Source organism: Epinephelus fuscoguttatus, linkage group LG16, assembly GCF_011397635.1.
Source record: "Epinephelus fuscoguttatus linkage group LG16, E.fuscoguttatus.final_Chr_v1".
Classification (NCBI taxonomy): domain Eukaryota; kingdom Metazoa; phylum Chordata; class Actinopteri; order Perciformes; family Serranidae; genus Epinephelus; species Epinephelus fuscoguttatus.
The window spans coordinates 8,974,391-8,997,793 of NC_064767.1; the positions used below are offsets into that span (position 1 = coordinate 8,974,391).

Genomic DNA, 23,403 nt, shown 5'->3' on the forward strand with positions numbered 1-23,403 from the left:
AATTTGAAGCTGCACAGTCATACTCTCACTGACGTCATCATGGATGATATCATCAGGAAGTGTTGCAATTCTTGTCTTGTATCCCTGATTCTGCTCTCTGCATTTTATTCCTTTACTCAATACTTGAAATCAAGTTTAAAGTCGCGTCCCGATGTTTTGTGAAATCAGCACACACCTACACAAAAACAATGTGCGCTTATATGTTACAAGATTGTGTGAAAATGTATGAAATTAGGGACTTGTGGCTCTGCGTGAACATACAGTCAGCTTTGGTCCAGGGGCATTAACACTGCGAGCTGGTGTGCCCTCATTATTTAGGACTTAGAAAAGTTTGATCTTGAATTCTGCTCATACTAGAAAAACATTTAGGATCCCTGTGGGGAAATTAAAATGGAAATATGAGCAGACGACTACAGAACAATACAAGAATGAGCTATAAAACGGCAGAAACATTCAAGCAGTGGAAGCTGTAACAAGGGACAGAGACATGAGTGGTTTGAAAACAGATGCTGTGGACAATTTCAAGTAAACTTCCATTATATTGGAGGAGGGAGAAGAGTTATTCACTATTGTGCATGGATTTACTGTGGTATTTTATTAGTTAAATATAAACTTTTACTAGTTATGTAGTGGTATGTACATACACCACTTGACAAAGACATCAAAACCACTGACAGGTGGAATAACTTGGATCATCTCATGACAATGTAATGTTCTACTGGGAAAGCTACCAAGCACCAGCCCTCATGGCAACAGCACTCTCTGATGGCAGCAGAGAGTGCAAGACAATGTGCCACGCCACAAAACCTGCTCAGGAATGGGTTCCTGCTGAGGAGCGTGACAAAGAGCTCAAGGCACTGAACTGGTGGCCAAATTAGCCAGATCACAGTCTGATCGAGAATCAGTTGGGCGCACTGGTACCCCATCTCAAAACCCACAGGACTGAGAGGATATGCCACCAACACCCTGGTGCCAGACACCACAGGACACCCCCTCAAGTCAGAGTCCAATCTGAGGAGGCCTGTACCTCTGGGGTACCCACATGTCCCACAGAGGTTCTTGAGAAGTTTTTGCAGACAAGAGGGAGTGTACTTGGTCTGCAACGGTGTTTGGGTGGGTGGTGCATGTCAAGGGGCAACCACATGAATGCCAGGACAAAAGTTTCCAAGTAAGCATTGCACTGAAATGATCAATGTTATTCACTTAACCTGTCAGTGGTTATAAGGTTTGAATATATACAATGTTTTCTGTCCATCTGTTCGTCCATTTAAGTTTGACAACAGGTTTGGCAACAGACCACTCCCACACAGACAGACTACCATGCGAAATCTCATGCCAACTGTGTCAGCCAAAGAATGAAGACATTTTTGTGGACCAACTGACCGACTGACCCACAGAGTGAGTTACAGAGATCCATTTTTCTTTTTCCGTTGTGGCAGCCGCTGCAGTTCAGTCAGGACCACTTTAGTCTGAGAAAACGTTATGTCTATTTGCGGTATGTTTTTTAGCGGTACGGCTGAGTTCCGGGACCCCTCTGCTCCTCCGTGTGCATACGTGGGAAACCTGAGGCAGAGCGAGCAGCAACAAAGACCCCGTAGGGTGCAGAACTGATCCGCATCAATGACAACCAAAATGACATTGATGAGTCAGACAAAGAATGAGAAGAAAGAGCTGGAGGTAGATTGCAAAACGGATCACAGAGGAAGTAGCAAGGGTAGGCAGGTTGGAGCAGCTTATATAGGGCGCCCTGTATGAGGTTTATCAATTGGATGCATATAAGGGAATCAGGTGATCCATCAGCTGATTGGGCTGCTTGGGCTCAGTGGATGTAGCCAGGATGTGAGCTGAGCTTGAACTGTGCTTGATTAATGGTGGCTTCTTTACTTCCACCCGTAACATGGATTAGTTTATAGACAAAATATGTGAATGTGTATTTAAGGATTTTCTCATTGGAAAGCTTGTGACATTCACAAAAGCTTGGACTTAAGACAAATCTGATCTTTAGAAAGAAATTAAAGCCATGAACAACAGAATACATAAACTGAAATTTAAAGTGTCACTCACCACCTTATAAAATAACAAAACATAATGTACCCTTGTGGCCACAATCTTCCACATCTTGTGTTCTTATCTGGATGTGTAAACATGATTTTTACACAGCAAATGATCTGATTGACCTCTAAACACAACACCAGATGTGCCAAATAATAACTTCAAAATGTGTTTATCATCTTTTTTCCCCATCTCCAACTTGTGTATACTGCACAGACACCAGCCTCCCTCACTCCCTCCATCTAAACACATCCTCTGAATCTCTGCTGTGTTTATATATCTGTACAAGAATAGCCCAGCCAATCGCATGAGACGACACTTACAGGTACACTGAATCATCACCCAATCACATGAGTCACCGGGACTAAATAGAGACGGGAATATGATTGGTGGGAAGAGTGGTGAGTCACCAGGCAACAGTTCCTCATTGGTGGAAACGCTGACCAATGACAAGTGAGAACAAGTTCAGAAGGGGGAAAAAATGAATGATTGACTTCTACTTAAAAAAAACAACTGAAAGACGTTTTTGACTTTGGCTAATATTAGCTCATATTCAGCAGTGGACTGACAGTTTGTAAAGCAGGTTCCTGCATAAACAGTCATGAAAAAGAGTTTTCACAGAGTCACAAATATTCCAAACAAATTAAGTTTAGAGTTGCTGATAAACTACAGGTATGAGAATATGTTTATTTCAACTGACTTTTTGGGAAATAAACATTTCTGTTCATCCATGTAGAAGAGTCCTTGTCAAGCTTTTTGGCCTGACTTCCACTTCTTATTTAAGTTTCTTAAATCCAGATGAGATTCAACACTTTTAAATTTACCCTTAGCCACGTGTACGAGGCCAAATCGCACATCTGATTGCACTCTGTCTTGGTTTTCTCGAGCTAAATGCAAACCAGGGTCAGTCCAGAAGGTGTTAATGCACCTGAAGCTGTTTGGCAGCTGCCAGACGAAGAATAACTTCTGCACTTAAGCAGTTTAGTTACAACACTAACATTTAGCCAGCTTGCTGACAACTATTCATAACCTGGCACAAACACATCTATGAATCTTTTTTATGAAGTGTGAATGAGACAAGGTGTTATTGTCTTCAAGGGCTCAAACACGGCTCCCTCACCCACACAGATCATTCACTGCTTGAACAGATCTGGGATCAGATGTGTTGTAAATGATTGTATATATGGAAATGGCAGAGGCAGTATTTCCTTTTTTGCATCAACGATAGAGAACAATGGCTTATTTCTGTGTAATTTTATAACTTATAAACAGAGGAGACTACGCCAGTCTCACTCGCAACTTGTCAATGCTTGGTCAGTGGCCCTCAGTGTCAGACACTGACACACCAAGGCACCCTACAGCAGAGGTTTTTGGCCCCACAAAGCAAGTGCCGTAAGAAGCGAGACAGTTAACACAGGACGGGCGGGAGCTAGGGTTGCCACTCGTCCCATGTAACAGGGGTATTGAAAAATAAAATGTCGTATTTTTGTGCACATGCTTGTAATGACATGAGGAATATTAAACCAAAAGAGTTTCACGAGACATAGCAGAGAAATATTAACAGAATTTGCGGAGGAGAGTGTCACAAGTCTGTCACTCAGCGTCATTGTTGCCATGGTTACAGAGACTCCAACGCTCACTGACCCACCAACTGACTGACTGACTGCTTAAAAAAGTCATGTAAAGGTCTCTTTATGCCAGGGTGTTAAACTACTGAGCTCATGGATGTATACAGCCCCACCTTTGCTTGATTCTGTTTTACATATCTCAGTCATTGTGGAGCACGGCGCACATGCACGAGCCTTGTTTACACTCCCACGGTGAGACATAAATTGATGGAGAAACACCCTTCAGTCGGTTTGTATATCAATATTTGCGCCCGCTCCACCACTTATTAGACCTGTCAATCAAAAATACAGCAGAGGGAAAGAATGAATTACATTGCTTACATTACATTACTACTGCTTAGACTGTTTAGTGTTTAGGCTGAAAAGTTTCTTAAAAGGAGTTCTTAAAAGATTTAACTTCAGGATTCCTGCATAGAGCCTCCCCTGTCTAGCATCTTCCAAATTTATCAGATAGTTTATCTTGACAGACCAAACATTTTGCCCATGTCTGTGGTCTGATGTTTTCATCCTTAATATAACTGATGACCTTTGCATTCATGTTCAGAGTAGGACTTTGAACTTGATACATAAAAAAAATAAATAAATAAATAAATAAATAAATAAATAAATAAATTGGTGCAGAACAATCCAAATCTCCTGTGGGGAGGACCCCAAGACCTCCCTCTTGATTTCGTTCCCCCTGGACACAGGGCCACTACGAAGGTGTCCCTTGTTTTTACACATTGAAGGTGGCAACCCTTGTGGGACCAGAGGTGTATGGGTCAAAAAAAAAAAAAAACCTCTGGACTTTCACCCAGGAGACTGCTGTTCATGTCCCACGTGAAAACAAAAGTCAGTCGAGTTATTTTAATAACAGCAAAGTGTGCCGGTGTGTGTCGCATACTATGCTAGGGATGTATGTGATGTTACATTACATTAATCAAACTTTTATTTTGATTGTGTGTGATTAAGTACATGCACCGCACACAAGAGTGCTGAAATGCCCTCTGAATTCAGCACTCTTGTGTGCGGTGCATCTACTTATATAATCACAATCTGATGCTTCCTGCTATTACCTGCAGCAAATAATATCTGAAGCTCCTTTTACACTGCCAGATTTTCCGTGAATGTTGGGCAGTTTTGCTGGCAAGCTGCGAGCGTTTAGACACACAGAGCCAGATTGACGAGTTGATCCGAGGTGCCCAATTTTGCTGTTGATGACACCGCACGTGTGAGCCACTGGCGGTGGATAAACAGGAAACAGCTGATAGCAGGAATTAGCGAGCAGCTAGTAGCAAGAGGGAAATGCAAACCTGACAGACACTGTAAAGATGAGCAACTGGGGAGACAAAGAATTGCGCGCCCTCCTTGTCCTCGGAGAAGAGGCCATTAACCGTCAGATGACGGGGACGGTGAAGAACGGGCCGATTTATGAGAGAACTGCCGAAGGACTGACCAGCTGCGGCTTCCCTCAGAGTACCTCACTGTTTACGTCACACACGGAGCTACACGTTTTGTTACTTGCTCACACCCCCCATTGCCCCAAAAAAGGCGCATACGGGATGAACAAAAGTAGGTAGGAGGCATTTAGCTGCACTCCCTGATTTTGTTTTTGTACTGCCAATGCTGAAAAAAGACTGATTGGGCTTTCCTGCAAATTTGCACAATTCCTATTTAAAAAGGGCTTAAGCATCTGCTTTTGAATAAGTTTATATTTATTTGGATGTTTGTTTGTTGCCTAACCTCAAGAAAGTAAACCTGAAATCTACATTCTAAGTTTATTTTGAAAAGACACAACAGTGCGTGAGAAAGTATCCAAAACTGACCCTTGAAGTGTACGTACCGTGTCATAGCTGTCACAATTTGGGAGTGAGAATATGTCATGGAGACAGACCATAGATGTATAAAGAAAAAAGATACAGATAGATAAAACATACATTGTCTTTCATACAGATGACTTGGACTGCAGTTCAGTAACTCTGTAGCCCAAGTTTCCCCCTTTGCTGATCTCTGAAGCTGTGACAAATCATTATTCAACCATTTATGACAGCATTGTCTTTAAGATTTCAACCACATCTCACAGCATGAGACTGTCCTCCTCCATCATACGACCACGAGCAGAAATTACCACCCATATTTACAGTTTTTTTGTGAGATGGTGGGCTATATAGGCTGCATTATTATGATGTGAGCAAATGAAGACATCTGGTGAGCCCATCTAGGGTGGGAGGTGGATGGGCCAAACAAACACAGGACTTTCATTTATGTCCTGGCCTGAGTTTATGTCCTGTGTGAAACCAAAAGTCAAGGTTGAGTTATTTCAACAACAGGTCAGGTGGTATGTCGACATGTGTCTAATGCCTTATGTAACACTGAACATGAGATGCGTCACATTACATTCCCTTAGTAACAAACATACTCATTTAAAGCCAGACCATGATCGTTTTTCTCAACCTAACCAAGGAGTTTTGTTGCCTAAACCTCATCACATGGTTTTGGTGTGACTGGGACAGTTTCATACCGTTAACCATGTGTTTAAAACTGCGAACACTGACAGTCATATTTGAGCTATGCTTTTGTCCAGCGTTAGGGAGGCTCTTTCAGGAAATGCTCTTGTGGGTCGTATTCAGAGGACTTGATGCACGGCCTTTGACAGCAAATGGAGTCATTTATTCATGAGTGAGTGAGGACCATGAGATGCAGCTAAAAAGACAGTCAGCAGACCTTGAGATGAGATTTCATACTCACAAGTAACAAAGTATGAATCCTCAACAAAGTATGTTTTACAGAGGAAACAGCCAAGCAGCTCTCCCACTCTCATAAACCAGTATTCATGCCAATTTTTAAACTTCTGTATCTTGAGAGTTGGGTAACAGAAGATGACTGTCCACATCACCACAGAGCCTCACATTCATCCAGTAAAACAACATTTACAACCCAGAAATGTCCCGCCTAACCTCAGCCCTTAACGGCTCTCAACTTCACCTCAGTTTTCCACGTTCCTTGACCAGATTTTACCCATTCAGACCAGAATTTACATTAAGCTCACAACCTGCCAATCACAACCCCACCTCTGAAACCTCCAGGCTACCACTGTCCCAGAAACATACATTTGGAGAGGCCCGAGTGTTGACTTTTAACTTTCAGACTCCCTCTAACACTACAGGCACCTGGTGAACAAAAGCTAACTGGTTCTTCAAGCCGCCCACTTTCCCCCCCAACACCAGATGGGATTATTTTAACGTCTTTGTTTCAGCAGACGTTTTCAGTTGCTAAAGTTTCCATTAAACAATTTGTGGTTTTGAATAAACACTAAGCCCTCGTCCAAAGAAGCAGCTAATGAGAGCCATATCCAGGCCCCTCCCCCCCATTTGATTTCGGTTTTGGTGGTAAAATGAAAGTACGGTGGGGATCTCAATAAATCTAAGAAAAGGAAGAATAACATTTTGGATTTATACAGTAAATTAGACTTTTGTTAAAACATCTGGTTGACAGGACTTCATGAGAAAACATATTTCTATCGTCTCTTTCTCTGCCCAAGCTACACAATGTAATATCAACTCAATAAATAATAAAATAAAATACCAACAAGATATTGATGATCTATACAACATACAAAGCCATCTATTCTTAGACCCTTGATTTGGGTAGGGGAAAACTAAAAGGGATGCTATGGATGTGGTAGGGTATAAAGGACAGCAATAAAATAGCAACATGGAGAGACAGCAATTATTTAAAATACTGGGTAAATAAAATACAAATATATGATATTAAGCCAGTGTAATAACTTAGAGTTTCATGCAGAGTGTAAAAATATTAAGTGGACAGAAACAAATAAAAGGTTTCCTTAATGCATTACAGATTAAAAACCAGTCAAATTAAAGAAAGTGTACTGAACTCCACAAACACACCACAAACTTAAGTGACTAAAAGAGTATTTTGGGTCATCTTTTGTCTTTAACAACAAAGCTCTAATGTTGTGTTCACACTATAAGCCACACAGCAACAGGCCACAAGTCATTTTCAGTGGAAGCTGGTGACATAACGCCCAAAACTTGTTGCTATGATGGACGTGATGCACTACAGATCAAAGTTGAGCTGACCTAAAATTTTTTCAACACTCCAGTGATGCAGTAAAGCATCAGCCAATTATATAATATTTTTTCCAAGTGTGGTACTAGCTTACTAGCGTACTAGCGTGTCTTGCAGTGCACACAGGGATGCAGTGGAGCAGCCGATTGTGATGTCTCAGTTGGGCTCACACATAGATCAAAAGCACAGATATTTCTTCGACCAAATGCAAACTTTAGATGATGTTCAGCTGAGGTGCTTTGTAGCAAGAAGCAGACACTTACAAGCCCGTGACAATGGAACTATAACAACAAGCGCTTGAGCAACAAAACTTGGTAATAATCTGCACATCCTAGTAACCTTGGGCAAGATGTTGAACACCACATTGCTCCTGATGGCCGTTCCATCGGTGTGTGAGAATGGTTACTGAGTAGCAGGTGGTACCATGTATGGTAGCCTCAGCCACCAGTGTGTGAATGTGTGTCTGAATGTGTGAATATTACATGCAGTGTAAAAGCACATAAAAGCATAATACGTATTTAAGATTTGCAGTGTTTTTTTTCCCTCTTTATGGTTAGTGAAAATATTCTCAATCTCATCCTACACCCTCATCCTATGACTTTATTGAGCTCTGCAGAGTGTGACTTCTGAAATGAAGTGCTAGTGAGCAGGAGTCAGTTTGGGAATTGACCTCTGGATTTGTTTTAATCTAGTCGAACAAGTGGATGTTGTTTTTCAGGTCACTTAGTATAAATTTTCTGCTGCCCTGCAAATTCAGAGTGGTAAAACTGATTTTTGTTTCGTTTCCATTGCACCCTAAAAGACACTTTGACCAAACTTTTGTCTGCTGCCAAAGAGAGAAGAAAAAAGAAACCATGGAAAATCTTCAGGGCATGCTTGTTTGACCTCAGCCTGTATGATATGTTAATGAACTTTTTATTGGCAGAAAAAGTCATCTGTGTTGTGGCAGCACAATAAGTCTCTAGTGTATTTTTTCTGTGTCTGTGGTCTTTGCCCAATACAGCATAGAAGTGATAACATCAATGAGCTCGCTCCAGTTTCAGTGGAAATTCCCATAGGCCAATACTGTCAACACTGGGGCAGCACATAAATTGAGCATTTTAACTCCTGCTAGACATCCTCCTGCTCACACACTACCTCACCTCAGCAACCACACAAGTAAAATTGCTTTTGGTGTGTCCTGTAGCAAAGGTAGAGTGACTCTGGAAAAAGACATTATTGCTCTGCAAACCTATCTCCTTGACATTACATTTGGATACTAATTTGCAACAGCAAATAAGGTTTGAGAGAAATGTAACTGTGCATGAAACATGTTTTATCCACCTAATAATGAGATGATTTAATAAACATATCTGGCAAATTGTAGAAAAAAAAAGGTTGATTCCCACTTTGCTTCTCACGTCTTGCTGCTTTCCAAGACATAAATCAAAACTAAAATTTCAAACCAGTATCCAGCTGTATAATGCAACATAAAGAGTGCTTTTTGAAAACTGTTGGCAAATGTATGAAGCTTTAAACTGTGGGAGATTAGGAGTTTTTAAGTATAAAAAGTCCGGTTTAGATTCACTAACATACCCTGCCAAATTCTCTGAAGCAAAAGACCAAGTGGAAACCTCTGGTGGCGCAAACACTAAAAAATACTCACATTTGGGGGCACAAATGCTGCTGGAAATGCAGGGACAACTTGCTAGAAGAATCACCCATGTTTGATGGCACAAACGCCACTGAAAACTCGGGGACGACTCACTAAAACCCACCCATGTTTAGAGGCACAAATGCTGCTGGAAATATAGTGATGACTTCCTAAAAAAACATGTTTAGAGGCACAAAGGCTGCTGGAAATGCTGTGATGACTTCCTAAAAAATACCCATGTTTGGTGGCACAATTGCCACTATAAATGCAGTGATGACTTGCTAAAAAAAAACACTCACATTTGGGGGCACAAATGCCACTGAAAATGTTGTGACAACTCACTGAAACACACCCATGTTTAGAGGCACAAATGCTGCTGGAAATGCAGTGACGACTTGCTAAGAAACACCCACATTTGGGGCACAAATGCTGCTGGAAATGCAGAGACAACTACCTACAATACACAAACGTTCAGCAACACAATCGCCACTGAGATGCAGTGATGACTCGCTAAAAATGCACTCATTTGGAGGCACAAATGCCGCTAAAAAGGCAGTGAGCACACATTTTTGGGCACAATGGCTAACAAACCACCATTAGAAATGAAGCGACAACTCGCTATAAACACTAAAAAATGACTTGCTGACATTTGTTGATCTCAACTGGTGGTCTGCAGCTTGGTAGTCAGCTCCAAAAATCCAAGATGGTGACGGCCAAAATGCCAAACTCAAGCCTTTTGAACGGTCCACAAACCAGCGGATAATGTCACAGTGTTATGTCTATCAAATCTAAAATAACAGTTGAACATTTTTGGAAATATGCCTTTTCACTTTATGACGTACATGGTTATGGGCTTGACTATTTCTTGGCCTGGAGACTGCTCAAAGCCAAAAAATAGTTTGGCAAATAACACTTTGTTTTTGTACAGATTAAACAAATGAGAATAACTTGTTAACAGGGAGCTCAAGCTGAGCTGGTACGTGGATTTCACTGCTTTGAACAGAACCAGGCTAGCAGTTTCCATCTGTATCCAGTCTTTGGGCTAAGCTAAGCTAAGCTAAGCTAACAGGCTGCTGGCTGTAGCCTCATATTTACTTCACAGATCCTTCTCATCTAAATCTGTGCCAGAAAACGAATAACTGTAATTACTAAAATCTCAGATCTTTGCTAAAAATTAAAAAGTTTTCCAATTTCCTCCGTTTGTTTATCTGTTTAAGCATCTGTTGGAGTGAAGAGAAGAGGAAATGGTAATTACAGCAGCATTTGCATTATTCACTACAGCTGAACAGGAGAGAAATCACCTACAGAAAATGAAACTGCACTGAGAAATTCCAAGAGGGTTACAGACAATACCACACACACACGCTCACTGCAGCATGAGGAGCATGAGAGGAAAGTTCTGGGATGTGCAGTGCAGATAGAGACAGGAGGTAAAGGAGGAAGAATCCCACAGAATGACGCTTAAACTTAGGGTGCACACAGTACAAGCGTGTTTATGCATGTTTCAGAGCAGGCAGTTTATTCCTGTTATTTGAAAGAGAATCAGAAGTAGCTTATAGCTGCCAGGTACTTTCAGATGGGACAGGAATTTACCTGGGTGCACAAAACAGAACACAATGAACTAACATTATCCGACTTCCCAACTTGAAGGGTTCCTCATCAGAAAGTGGTACCAAATACATCATGTATTTTCTGTAAAAAATGCTGATGACATTCACAGATTAAAACTGACTAACTGCCAGGTAAAACTTCAGGTGTTTATGTTGTAACTTTTCATAGTTTGATCTCCTCAGTTATCCACAGAGAATCTACACTGACATTTATTAGATGTTAAGATAAAATTTTGATGTGCTTGTGCAAAGACAGATGCAGTCTTATCAGTTGTGTAGTTTAATCTAAAACATGTGGCCCATCCCTGGTGAGTGTACTTTCACTGTCTGCCAAATGCTGGGGTCGAGCACATGGTCTCTACACCTACTAAAGTAAGCACCACATCTAGAGAAAACTGGACTCTGACTGGTCTTTGATATAAAGAATCAAAGCCCTGATAATTGTCATCAGATCACCAGTTTGAACGGCTAACATGCAGAGTGCTTTGATTCCCCATGCTCGTATTTCTGCTTTCTGACTCAGAGCTGATTCATGCTGCTGTCAGTTCAGTGGTATTTTACATTGGACATTGACGACTATTATTTATTTACGACATTTACTATATATCAAAAAGCAAACAGTGTGTCAAACTGAAAGCTTTTCTAAACTTCTCAGATACACAGAAAGTGACGTTCACTGCCTTCAGAAAGTGAAACAATACATTTCCGCAAAGGGAGTGTCAGTTCTGAGGAAGAACGTGCCACAGGACCACACACACACACTGTGAGTATGAAACATCACCAACAAGACACAGTACAGATAGTTGTCTGTGTGGTTGTTGCCTTTTGCCCATTTTGTCTCTGAGGGCATGCAAAGACACATCTTTAACCAATCCCACACGTTTCTCACTTTCCCCAGTCCCAGTTTGGGTTTAGGTGCCAGGGATGCTGAGAGAGAGTCAGCCTATATAATGAGGACATACTAGATGTTGTGCAACATTCAGTTTCTCGGTAATCTCCAACATGTCACAAAAATTTAATACATTTTAGATGACAACAGACAGCAAACGTATGATATATCAAAGCAGCCACAGCCACGACACAGCCAACAACATGAAACTAATGCATGAAAACTGCAAGTAGAGGAAGAGGGAGTGAGGCAGACTGTGGAAGAGGGTGAGAGATGTGACTCATAACCAGGTTATTATAGTTTATAATAAAGCAGGACAGTGAGGAAACGGAGGAGACGAGCATGGATCTACCAATGCACACTCATCCTGCAGAGGTTCACGTGACACAGCGGTCACTGTGTCTGCTGTGTAGTTTATACACGACACTATTAAACTGAGAATGATACAGAGTTACAGCAAGGCTATATGATCTACTTGTTGCTTCCACCGTTGAACTACACAGACACGATAATTTATATCTAATGATTTTTGAGCCAAATAACCTCACGCAAGGCAGAAAGCCAAAACTGTAGTATAGTTGCACAATGCGCAGCAGAAGTCATACCCATGATATGGGCTTACGCAATGTGCAAATCAAAAGAAACCGCGTTTAACAGTCAGTACAAATTGCATTAGCAATATGTGCATAGGTTAAAAAATATCAAAGTGCAGATACTGCATAGAAGAACAGCACGGGGAAGGAGTGAGATATGAGGGGAAGAGAGCAGACAGAGTGCCGATCTACAACAACCTGCTTTGATGCAAGTGACAGATACAGCAACTCCTGGGACAGACTAAACCAGGAAAAATCCCCAGTAATATACAGTATATATACATATTTAATTTCCAATGTAGTCAAACAGCAGGCCTACAAAAAAGCAGCGGGCGCCAATACAACTTACAGTAAGAAATATACGATAAATACAATGCACATGGCAAAGTTAGCAGCACATGTACCCATGAGGATAACATGCAACATCTGTGTACCTGCTGGGTTAACCTCTAACATCTATCTGTCCTCCGTGTCACTGTGTGGATGTGTGATAAGGATGTACAAGGAGCACAGTTTTGGGCGTAGACTTATCTATCGCAGCTGCTGGTTGAGAATTAAGTTTCAGTTTTGCTTTCCAAGTTTGCCTGGTTGCATTTTATTTGTCACGTACTGTTTGGCCCAGTGCTCTGAGTCAGGTCTACCTCATGGACTTCTGAAACTCAAGAGGAGGAACTTCATCAGGAATCAAACAGGCCACCTTCCGCTCCCAGAAGAGATGAGAGATTAACTTCAGCCTCAGAGACAAGGACCTCTCTGACTGGTGGAGAGAGAAAAGAAGGGCGGGGCTTTCAGTATGGTGTGACTACCAGTAAATGGGGAAAGATCCATAAGGAAAGTACCTGAAGATTTCAGACGAAGAGTCAAGACAGGGTCGGGTGTGTTTAACTTTGTTTGTGTTTGTGTGTGTGTGTGTGTGACTGCCTGCAGCTTTGCCCTGCAGTGATTTGAATAAACCCAAGAGTAAAGATTGTTTTTTAACAAAGGAAACCAAATTCAGTTACTTTTTTCGACGCATATTAAAGTTAACATGAAAAAGCCATTTGGTATATTTCTCTCTGTTGTTTGCTCTATATTCAGAGAAGAGGTGTGTCTGTGGCTTCCTCGTCTATTAAGAAAAATCACCTGATTTACTGCTATTGGAGCTTGGTGCATGACATATGGTGTGACCCATGTGTTTAATGAATCAGAGAAGCACTCACACTTGGTCACACATATTTGCACGAGCTCATTCAAGGAAGCTGGAGAGACAAAAACCTGAAAGACAGATTGGTTTTGGTGTCATGCGATATCAAATGAACGGATTGGTTGAAAATTATAGAGAATAAGAAGTGAGAAGATGGAGAGACAGAGACAGACTTACAGAGACAGACACAAACAGAGAGCCCAACCATACGTTGTTTGGCTCAGTGACACATATTTTCCATGACCCTCCAGGAGGCCCTTAGATGTGGTTGACCTGACTGTAAGACAACTGTGTCCACACTAAAACAACACATGACACAATCATGTCTCCTGTAAAAGCAAACATGAGCAAAGTCGCATCTTTTGATTGTTTTGAGGGTTTTTTTGCCTAATTTGGCTGCAAACAGCAGGAAATTAAAGCTGTGACTGTCATGTTGTTCTTTTAGCTTATGCAAATTAAAATAGAAAAGATAGAAATTGCAAAAATGGCACAATTTAAACACAGTTTTCCCTCGTATTTTCTTTGATTTCCCTAATCTGCAGTCCATACTAACTGTAACCAGTGGACTCTAGTGATGTCTGTGCTGTGTTGATATAAAGAGGCCCAGACCGCGGATATCTTTGCAGGCTGTGAGATCTTTGAGGAGGTGAAAACAAAATCCTCCATCAAATACAACTATATAAACTCAAGCCCCTCTGCCACGGAGCACAACAGCAAAAGGGACAGCCATTTTACATTCACTTAAGTACAATAAAATTCAGAAAACATACCTGTCAACAAGAGGTGAGAACAATATCCTCCATCAAATACAACCACACAAACTCAAGCCCCTACACAAATTAAGTTAAACTCATAAACATAGCTTAACAGCGCTAAAACATGGAAATTACCACAAATACCACAGTGTGGCTCAAGCCTAGTTCACATTACACGATTTTCACTGTGATTTTGACGTCGCAGAGGATCTTGAGAGCCACCTTGGGTCGGAGGTGAATCAGCAGATAGACTGCCACGACGAGTCCTCATGTGTGAACAAGCCTACGAGCAAGTCGCCCCCTCGTCTGAGACTGGGACTGGATATCTGGCATGCTAGAAAACTGGAGAAGTCTGACATGACTGACAAAGAGCATCAGCCAGGCGGGATACGTCCCACGTCGGCACGCAGGAGGACGGAAGAAATGTCAATGACAAGCCACAGGGTTGCCAGGTCTGCTTATTGGCCGTGACTCTGGGCTTGTTTTTTTGTAAAGTCACTTACAAATATTAGTAGTCAAATATTTTGGGCTTGTTTCTAAAGTGGAGTTGCTTATTTGGGCTTGTTTGGTTTTGATTCCACCTGTCCCTAATCACATTTTAGTTTGTACCTGTATTATGAATTCCCATTGGTTAGCGGGCCTCTCCTCAGTCCATAAATTCTGGCTGTGACGTTGGCACAGTGCCAGTATGAGAGGATTGTGCCCATACAAAGCACAGCGTTAGATTAAGTCTATCAAAATAACATAATTCAGTGACACAGCTACCATGATATAATGTCCGACTATATTACAGAAAGTGGCGACTGCATTGTACTCACTTTAATGTATCCAATTGTCTGTATTTTGTCAGTGTTTATACTGTAGTTAGCTTCCTTAGCTCCTAAGCTAAGCTAACATTTGCTAACTTTTCTATAGAGCTGTGCCTTAACATTGCTGTGCCCACGTGGCTGACCAGTGGATTTTCATGCAGTATTCAGGCAATAAACGGTCAAAAGTCGAAGAGTGTCGGTCCATACTTCATGCAACACAACGCAGACTGAAGGAGACGGAACAACAGTTACACTTGCTCTCTAAACGTTGCCTTTCTCTATATATATCCGTCGCTTCTTTTGGGCTTGTTTCCATAGCCCTGGTTGCTTGTTTCTCTCCCAAGATCTGGCAACATTGACAAGCCAGAGTCCACAGGATCACGGGGAGTGTGTTGTGTTTGGACCCAGGCCCTGGAGGCAGATCTGATTCAATGCTGGGAAGAATATCCATGCCTTTACGATGTGTCGTCTCCAAGTTTGGTGACGTCACCGCGTTATCTGGGGCTCTGTCGGCGAGGGCTTGGTGGAGAAATCTTGTGGTGTGCACACACAGGTCGTAACGCAGTTGGCGAGACTGCCAATGACAGAAACACACATCGCCAGGTATGAACACTCAAAAGATTACAATAGTCTCCGCGATGCAAAATCAGGGTGAACATTGTGGAATGTGAACTAGGCTTTACCTCTCGCACGGAGCACAACAGCGAAAGGGGAGAGGTAAGGCGGGAGACACCCCTTTATAGGTGGGGTACCCAGCAAAGGTGAACACAGGGGTACAGAAACTGAGTATGTGTGTGTGTGTCAGCTGTATTCTGTGCAGGTTTATGACTGCTAGTTGCAGCAGCAGCTACTATCAGGAGTGTCCGACTCATAAATAGTGGAAACTCCCCAAAACTTTAAGCTGTCTTCCAGTAATCCTTGTTAATGACCTTGCAAACTTTTTATCTGCCTTTGTAGCATCAAACATGACCTCTTCTTAATTAGTCAGTGCACAAAAAAAGGAGTCCCCCTCTCACAATCTCTGAATTCACTCAACTTCAAGAACACACAGCTGTTTCCCACTTACTGCACGGGGAACATGCAGTGGGAGTTAATATGAACAGATACACACATGATGAATTATCCGCTCATCTGTGCAGCTGGAGCTCGTCTCCAGTAAGGTACAGCCTGGACAGGTGGCTGGTCCATGACTCATGTGATCATGATGACTGAAAGAAACCGTCTCATTCACATTCAGGTAAACTGTGCAAAAGGTCGTCCTCTGTGTGTAGCAGGGTACGCCACCCTGAACTTCTGCATTACTAGAACTACACGGTAGATCACAAAGAATTGATTAGATGTGCGGTTCATCTTCCAAATATGCATGACACCATTAGTAACCTGCCGTGTGTTTTGCCATCAATTTCTCAGAATTTTACTCACATTTGCACGAGTTGCCTGGTTACCTCAGTTTGTGGTTGAGCATGTCAGATGAATTCTGATGTATGAACTTACAACAATTTACAACGTGATAGACAACCACTTCCTCATTTGGACTGTCTTGGTTTCCATTTCTGGGAAATCAAGGTATTGTAGAGGGCACGGTGAGCAGCGGCAACATGCTTTTTTTTTTCTGACTGTGGTGGAACTTTTCCTGTTAAGTTCCCTTTTCTCTTGAACAGCTCCTTGTTTGTTCCAGTAATGCAGGACTCAAATTTCTAGTTTCATCTAATCTAGTTTGTCTAGCAACCATTAGGGGTGTGACATGAGCAACCAATGAGTCCTGCAAATAAAATTACAAAATACATTGTTGTGAACTGCCTATCAGAGAGACACAGGGGCATCTTCTGACTTGTCGCCACCCGACGGCAGGATGACATTGACTGTCAGTGCCTTTCCAAATCTCTGTTGCAAGAATAAAACCATTTTTTGACCTTGCACAACTGTGGTTACCGTCCTTTCTGCTCAGACATGTGTTTTGCTTGTTGTTACTGTAAGTCACTTCGATATTTGAGCTTCACTCTAAATACTTCTTCCAGTTAAGTAGGAAACATCTGGTTGAACTTTTGAACTTTTGCATGTCAACAGATTCTGTTTTTTTGGTTGTTGTTTTTCCAATGACAGCAGAAGGATTAAGAAAGCATACTGGAAGCAAATTATTACTATTTCAATATGTCTTACGCATGTCAAAAGTTTAAAAGTTTAGTTAAGTTTAGGCACAAAAACGACTTGGTTCAGGGGATCTTCGTCGCATGGTCACAGTAATAACCATTTGGTTAAGGGTGGAGAACAATGGTAAATGGATGGTTGAAAGAAACCAACACTGACTGCAGCGTCTGCACAAAAACAGGAAGCAAGCGGTGGTCTCCTGTGTCAAATCCAACCACGACCTCCTGCCTCTGAGGACCATGCGGTTCTATACATCACACTACTTCCTCCTTCGCTCGCAACAGATAAGAGTCATCATTAATAAGCGGGTGGAACATGCTGAAAATCACCAGCCCAGCTGCCAGAAGAAAATGCTGTCACATGCTGTACGTGTCTGCAAACCACGAATACATTACATTTGCATGAATCAACGTTTCTAAAGTGACAGAATGCATGAGCTGACTCTTTTGTCTGGGGGTGGAGGACGTGGTGGATGGCATGACACCCATGAAAGACCCCTGCAAAGTTGCAGAATACTACAGGCCACTGCTGGAGAGCAGCTGACGGCAAAACTGGTTGTGATTAAGTGAGTCACTGCTGTTTTTCCAGCGTCTTTCAGGCTTGAAAGGTGAGACATCGCTGCTTTTCCTGCCAGGATTGTGCCCCCTCAAACCGGGTATTAAAAGCCAAAACATGATCTTTTTCTACCCATAACTGAGTGTTTTTTTGTGCATAAACCTCAAGACTTGTAACCAAAGTAAGTAAGTAAAAGGGTGATATACAACAAGAAAGAAATCATAGACAAGAGTAACTACATGAGCCACATAGTGAAAAGTGCACAGCTACCAAAATGATTTGCACACACACTAGAAAAAAGAAGAATTCACACTACACAACAACACACAAAATTTGAAAAGTACACCTCTGGTGCACACAAGTTACCCAAACAGCTGTCTAAACAGGTGCATCTTTAGCTGGCTTTAAAAAGAAACCATAGAGTCAGCAGACCATAGGAGAGCAGGCAGAGAATTCCAAAATTTAGGTGCTACGGCTGCAAAAGCTCAATCACCACTTGTCACTTGTTAACTAATGTGCCATATAATAACGTGCAACGTAACATATCCTTGGTTACGCCAGCATTTTGCAGTCGACTGGGTTGAAATGACAGTTAAAAGCAAAAAAAGAGGATATCTCAATGTTTCTGGAACATTTGTGACTCATTTCTGACTGAATCTAAAGGCTGATAGCGACACACTGAGGAGACACTCTCATCGTCTTTAAGCATCTATTTTTTTGGAACAAATACATGACTTGATTCTTTTAATAGTTTTACAGTATTGCAGAGTTTGATCTGAGTGAGTGTATTTCCTGTTTCATATCCGTGTGAAGTCATTCCTCTGCTGAATGACTCACTGGTCTGGATGAGTGCACCATGCTTACAAAGCGCTTATTAAAACATGATTTATTTATTTATTTATTTATTTTTTTAAAAAAAGGTGATACAGTGATTTAGTTTTGCACTTCCACAGAGATGAGACAGATTTAAAAGATTCAAAGCAGCAGAGCTATTCTAAGAATTCTTAATTGTAGTCGCCAGTATGGGTCAGGCCCTTGAAAAACACAGAATCCTACATTTCCCATAATGCAGCACAGTAGGGGATTTCATCAGAGCCTCCCTCCTTGGTAAATATGTCCACACCCATAGATGTGAGCCAGGCTCTCTGATAAAAATGTGTAGTCTCTAAGTCCAGGCAGAGACAATTTCAAGTAAACCAAACTTAAGGAGTGTCCATTTAAGTGCATCTTTCCACAGTAATCATCAGCCTCCCTGTATTTTTATTCCCTGAGTTAAATTACTGTTTATGCACTTTTATCGCAGCACTATATAGCGCAACACAATGCAACAAAAAGCCACCGGTTGAGATGCAAAAAAACACACAAAAACAAGACAACAGACACAATGAAACGCAACACTATGCAACACAGAGCCTCAAAGCAACACTGTATACCTAAAATAAAGTAAGTAAAAGTCTTATCAGGGATGTTGCACAAGCCTTTCAACCTTTCACTTTAGTCAGGTGTGTCTCACATCATTTTCCCCGGAGTTCAGCAAGAAAAATCCATTTGGGGAGCGTGAGGCTGTTTAGCAGCCTGAGGAGACACAGCGGCTTTGATACCTTTGTTTTTGAAGATGTGAAAGCTTTTGATTCTGAAACCTGCGGTAGATTCTGCAACAACACCTGATTTTTAACTTAAGTGGGGTTTAAAAAGGTCTTTCACGGAGATTAGATCTGTTTGTGCGCGCGCCTGCTTTACAGTTTTACAGTGAGTCAGCTGTTGAAATATTACAGGGTGGCGGAAGGAGAGGAGGAAGTCTTGTGATGGAAAACCTGAACTTGTGTTACAGCTAAACCACAGCTCCATGTGTATTGTGAGGCTGTCACTGCTTTTACTTCTTATTTATCCATTAAAGGCTGTCTTGTTACAGGAGCTTTAACATTACAGTATTGTTAAGGTTTTATTTTATATGGTAAGATTAGAGTTATATCATTTTAAAACCAGTGTCAGATAAACTGGTAAACACATCCCAGCTGGTCTCGATCTTGTTTGGCTCCCTTTCATGAAAAGAATCACTGAATTATGTCAAAACAGAGAAACATTTCAACTGGAAGAGCTCCATTCAGCAGGGGTGCATTCAATGTACAGCATGTGTACAAGTTTGCAGTGTCTCTCTGGGTAAACAACATGTGTCCTTCTTACAGAGTGCCATGTTTACAGCAGGGTTTTACAGCGTTCTGTAATGGAGGTTAAATTAACAGCAACCATTACACTGTGCTGCCAAAACCATCAATACAACATGGGGTGGATTTCTCCCCATTAAACACATTTAAAGAATTGTTTTTAAGGAAATTACTTAGAGCTACACTTGGTAACTTTCATTAAAATTAATTTGTGTCATATTTACTGAAACCAGGGGCGGAGAAAAGTGGGACTGATTACCCAGGGCTCAAATTGGCAGGGGGGCCTCGAAAAGACTGGAATGAAAAGTTTGGTTTTGTCTGCACTTTTTAATTTCTTAGTAATTAGTGCTATAACTAAATTAAATTTGGTTGAAAAATTCAGTTGATCTTCCTACTCTGACGCCCCTCGCAGCCCTTAAAGCAGGGATACTCAACTTGCTTTGTCAAAGCGGAAGGAGATCAGGGGCCAGTTAAACAAACACTAATAATATTTATTAGATAAAATTAATAAACCAGGCAAATACAGTCACAGCAGCTGCACGTAGGTCAGCTGTACACAGGGGTGTTTCTAGGATTTGAGGACATTTAGGGCTAATCTCATCCCCTGGCACTCTTTTTTTTTAACAAACAAGCTCTATTTTGATGCTTTTTTGTGCACTCTGGCACCTTAACTGCATCCAGGGTATTTTGACCGTGAATTAGAAAATGGTCAGCGGGCCAACTGTCTCCAAACGCAGCTAGAGCTGAGAATCTGACTGCTTATGGTGCTGGAGCACAGATGTACACTGTCATGTCTTTCCTAAGAGACGCAGAGGGAGACATGGATCACCAACCCGGTCTCACTCAGAAGTTGTCAAAATCCAGCGCTTGGACAGTGACTTCCTGCGTCAGACACTTGTCGTCCTTTAACGTCGGTACAATACGCAGCCAGTCGCCATTATAACTTAAAATGTGGCCGCTGTAGTCAGTGGGAAATGCGGCAGGACAAGAAGAAAAGTAAAGGGTGGGTGGGTCCAACAAAGACTGACTTTCACCTGAGAGCAGTATTCGAGTCCTGCCAGCCAAACCCTGTTCTTTTTTTCCTAAACCTAACCACATGCATTAGCTGTTGAAGGGGAAAAAAAGGTCAAATTGCAGTGTTGTACCTTTATAGTGCGTTATTTTGAAAGAGACTGTATGTAAACATTACATTTCCTGTGAAAACAGAAGTGTATTTTGAAAGAAGACAATGCACGTAACAGGCAGAAGTTGACACGGTGTCCCAGAACGTCAACAACCAACACACCTAGGGTACCCTGCACGTCGTATATGGACGTGGAAAGTCCATGACCAAACAGTAATATGTGACGAGGTCGGAGTGAGAATGTGGGATCAAAGGAAGGGCAGGGGGCCCACGGAGGCTGCATAGGGCCCAGGATTTGGTGCTACGCCCCTGTCTGAAACTGTCACTGTATTCTGAAACATGCACATGACAATAATAATATGCTAAAAAGAAACAGCATTCGCTAGCATCAGACTGTCGTGCAACAAAAACAACCATTCAGAGCCAAGGAGTCAGTCACTGCTTGTGTGAGGTCAAACTGTCAAACTAGGCAGCGCTGTTTAAATATAAATAGAGATTCTGTAACTGTGTTGCCTGTTTCTCACCTCAAATGTTCTTAGGAACATATTTCAGTGAACTGCAGCAGTAAAATGACAAAGTTTGTGACCCGGTCACCATGTTGAAAACAGTCAAGCCACGGCAAAGCACCGCCCACTGACCAGGTCACAAGCTTCCTCATCTTCCAGCCAAACAGTACACTAAAATATGCATCTGACAACATTCGAGTGAGTAATAGGCAAAACAACAGAATCTGGATTCATATTTGATCAGCGCTGCCTAGATTGACAGTCTGACCGCAGTTTGACATGACTGATAGCTGCACTAGAGACTCCTCAGCTCTGACTGGTTGTTTCTGTCATGCAGTAAGGCCAATAGAAGCGCTACAAGGCAATAAAACAGGCAGGGGAGTGTGCTTTTTTTTTTTCACAGATTGGTGTCTCATTTCATGCTGTGTGACCAACAACAACAACAACAACAAAAGCAACAACAACACTGGTCTAAACTGTGTTGCACTATTATCACTGATGCCGCCAGAACGTTACTGAGGTCATGAGTCCAAGTTAACCCAGCCCAACCTTTTTATATTTAATTTGCTTTTAAGTCAATTTACAAAAATGTTCTAATAATAGAATAATAATAATAATAATGATAGAATAATAAGTTAATAATAATATTGGCCTAAAAGTAAATTTAAAATAAAATACTGATACTGAAATCTTCCCCTAATATACCCAGCTGAGTTTTAAACGTAAACCCTGGAAGTCCCCGAGGTTGCTAAAACCACCAAAATACACAAACTACAGCCCTGATTACTTTTTCATGATTTTTAAAAGGTTGTCGCCACATGAGGCAAAGTGCAGCCTGCATTCAGAGCCCTGTTTGAATATGAAGAGCTGCTGCAGTCAGAGAGTATCAGATCTGATGTTGTCCAGTTTTGACATTCTTTCCACGCACATAATTAAACTTGGCAAACTTAATTTCTCTATAAAAATCACAAATCATCCTAAACCCGAAAACATCTCTACACAAACCCCTGAAGAGTGTCTAATAAGAGTCATTTAACTTTTCTCAAACCGAAGGAGAACAACAGCGTCTTTTGTCTGGGGGAATATCATGAGACAGAATAACACTGAATCTCGCTCTGACTCACTGAATGACGTGTGTGCTCTGCTAACTGCCAGCGATTATATGTTGTGTGAGACAAACCTGTCATTAACCCAGAGGGCACAGAGGCGGCAGCAGCAGCAGCAGCAGCAGCAGCAGCAGTGCGGGCTGAGCACCAAACTTCCCAGAGCAAAGTCAAAACTGTTAATTTGGGATCTCCAATATTCAACACGGTTGAGTGACTTCAAAGTCTAAAAATAAATACATTTCAGAGCAAGTGTTTCTTAATGATTTGGCGAGAAGACGGAATTCTGACTCAAAGCGTTCATACGCAACAGTTCTGTATTTTTCTGGGGTAAAAGTGGCTGACATGTATGAGCACTTTGCCCCTTTGCCCTCACAGACTTGCATGATATTTGTCACACTTACATGTCACATTTAGTGAGAAAAAAAAGAGGCACAGGATATGTAGTAAGAAAGGGAAGATAAGGCGATGCACTTGTGACTGTGTGAGCCAACACAGGGCATGAAAGAGCTGATAAAACCTCCAGTTACCAAGCAAATATCCATGTTCCTGAAGCATGTGGGCCTTTCTTCAGCTAAAA

General features: G+C 41.7%; 1 long non-coding RNA gene across 4 annotated transcripts in view; it reads right to left on the bottom strand.

Annotated features, from left to right (window-relative positions):
- Window positions 1-23,403, bottom strand: part of LOC125903305 (uncharacterized) — a 75,610-nt gene that overhangs the window by 38,638 nt on the left and 13,569 nt on the right. The gene's annotated exons all lie outside the window — the stretch shown is intronic.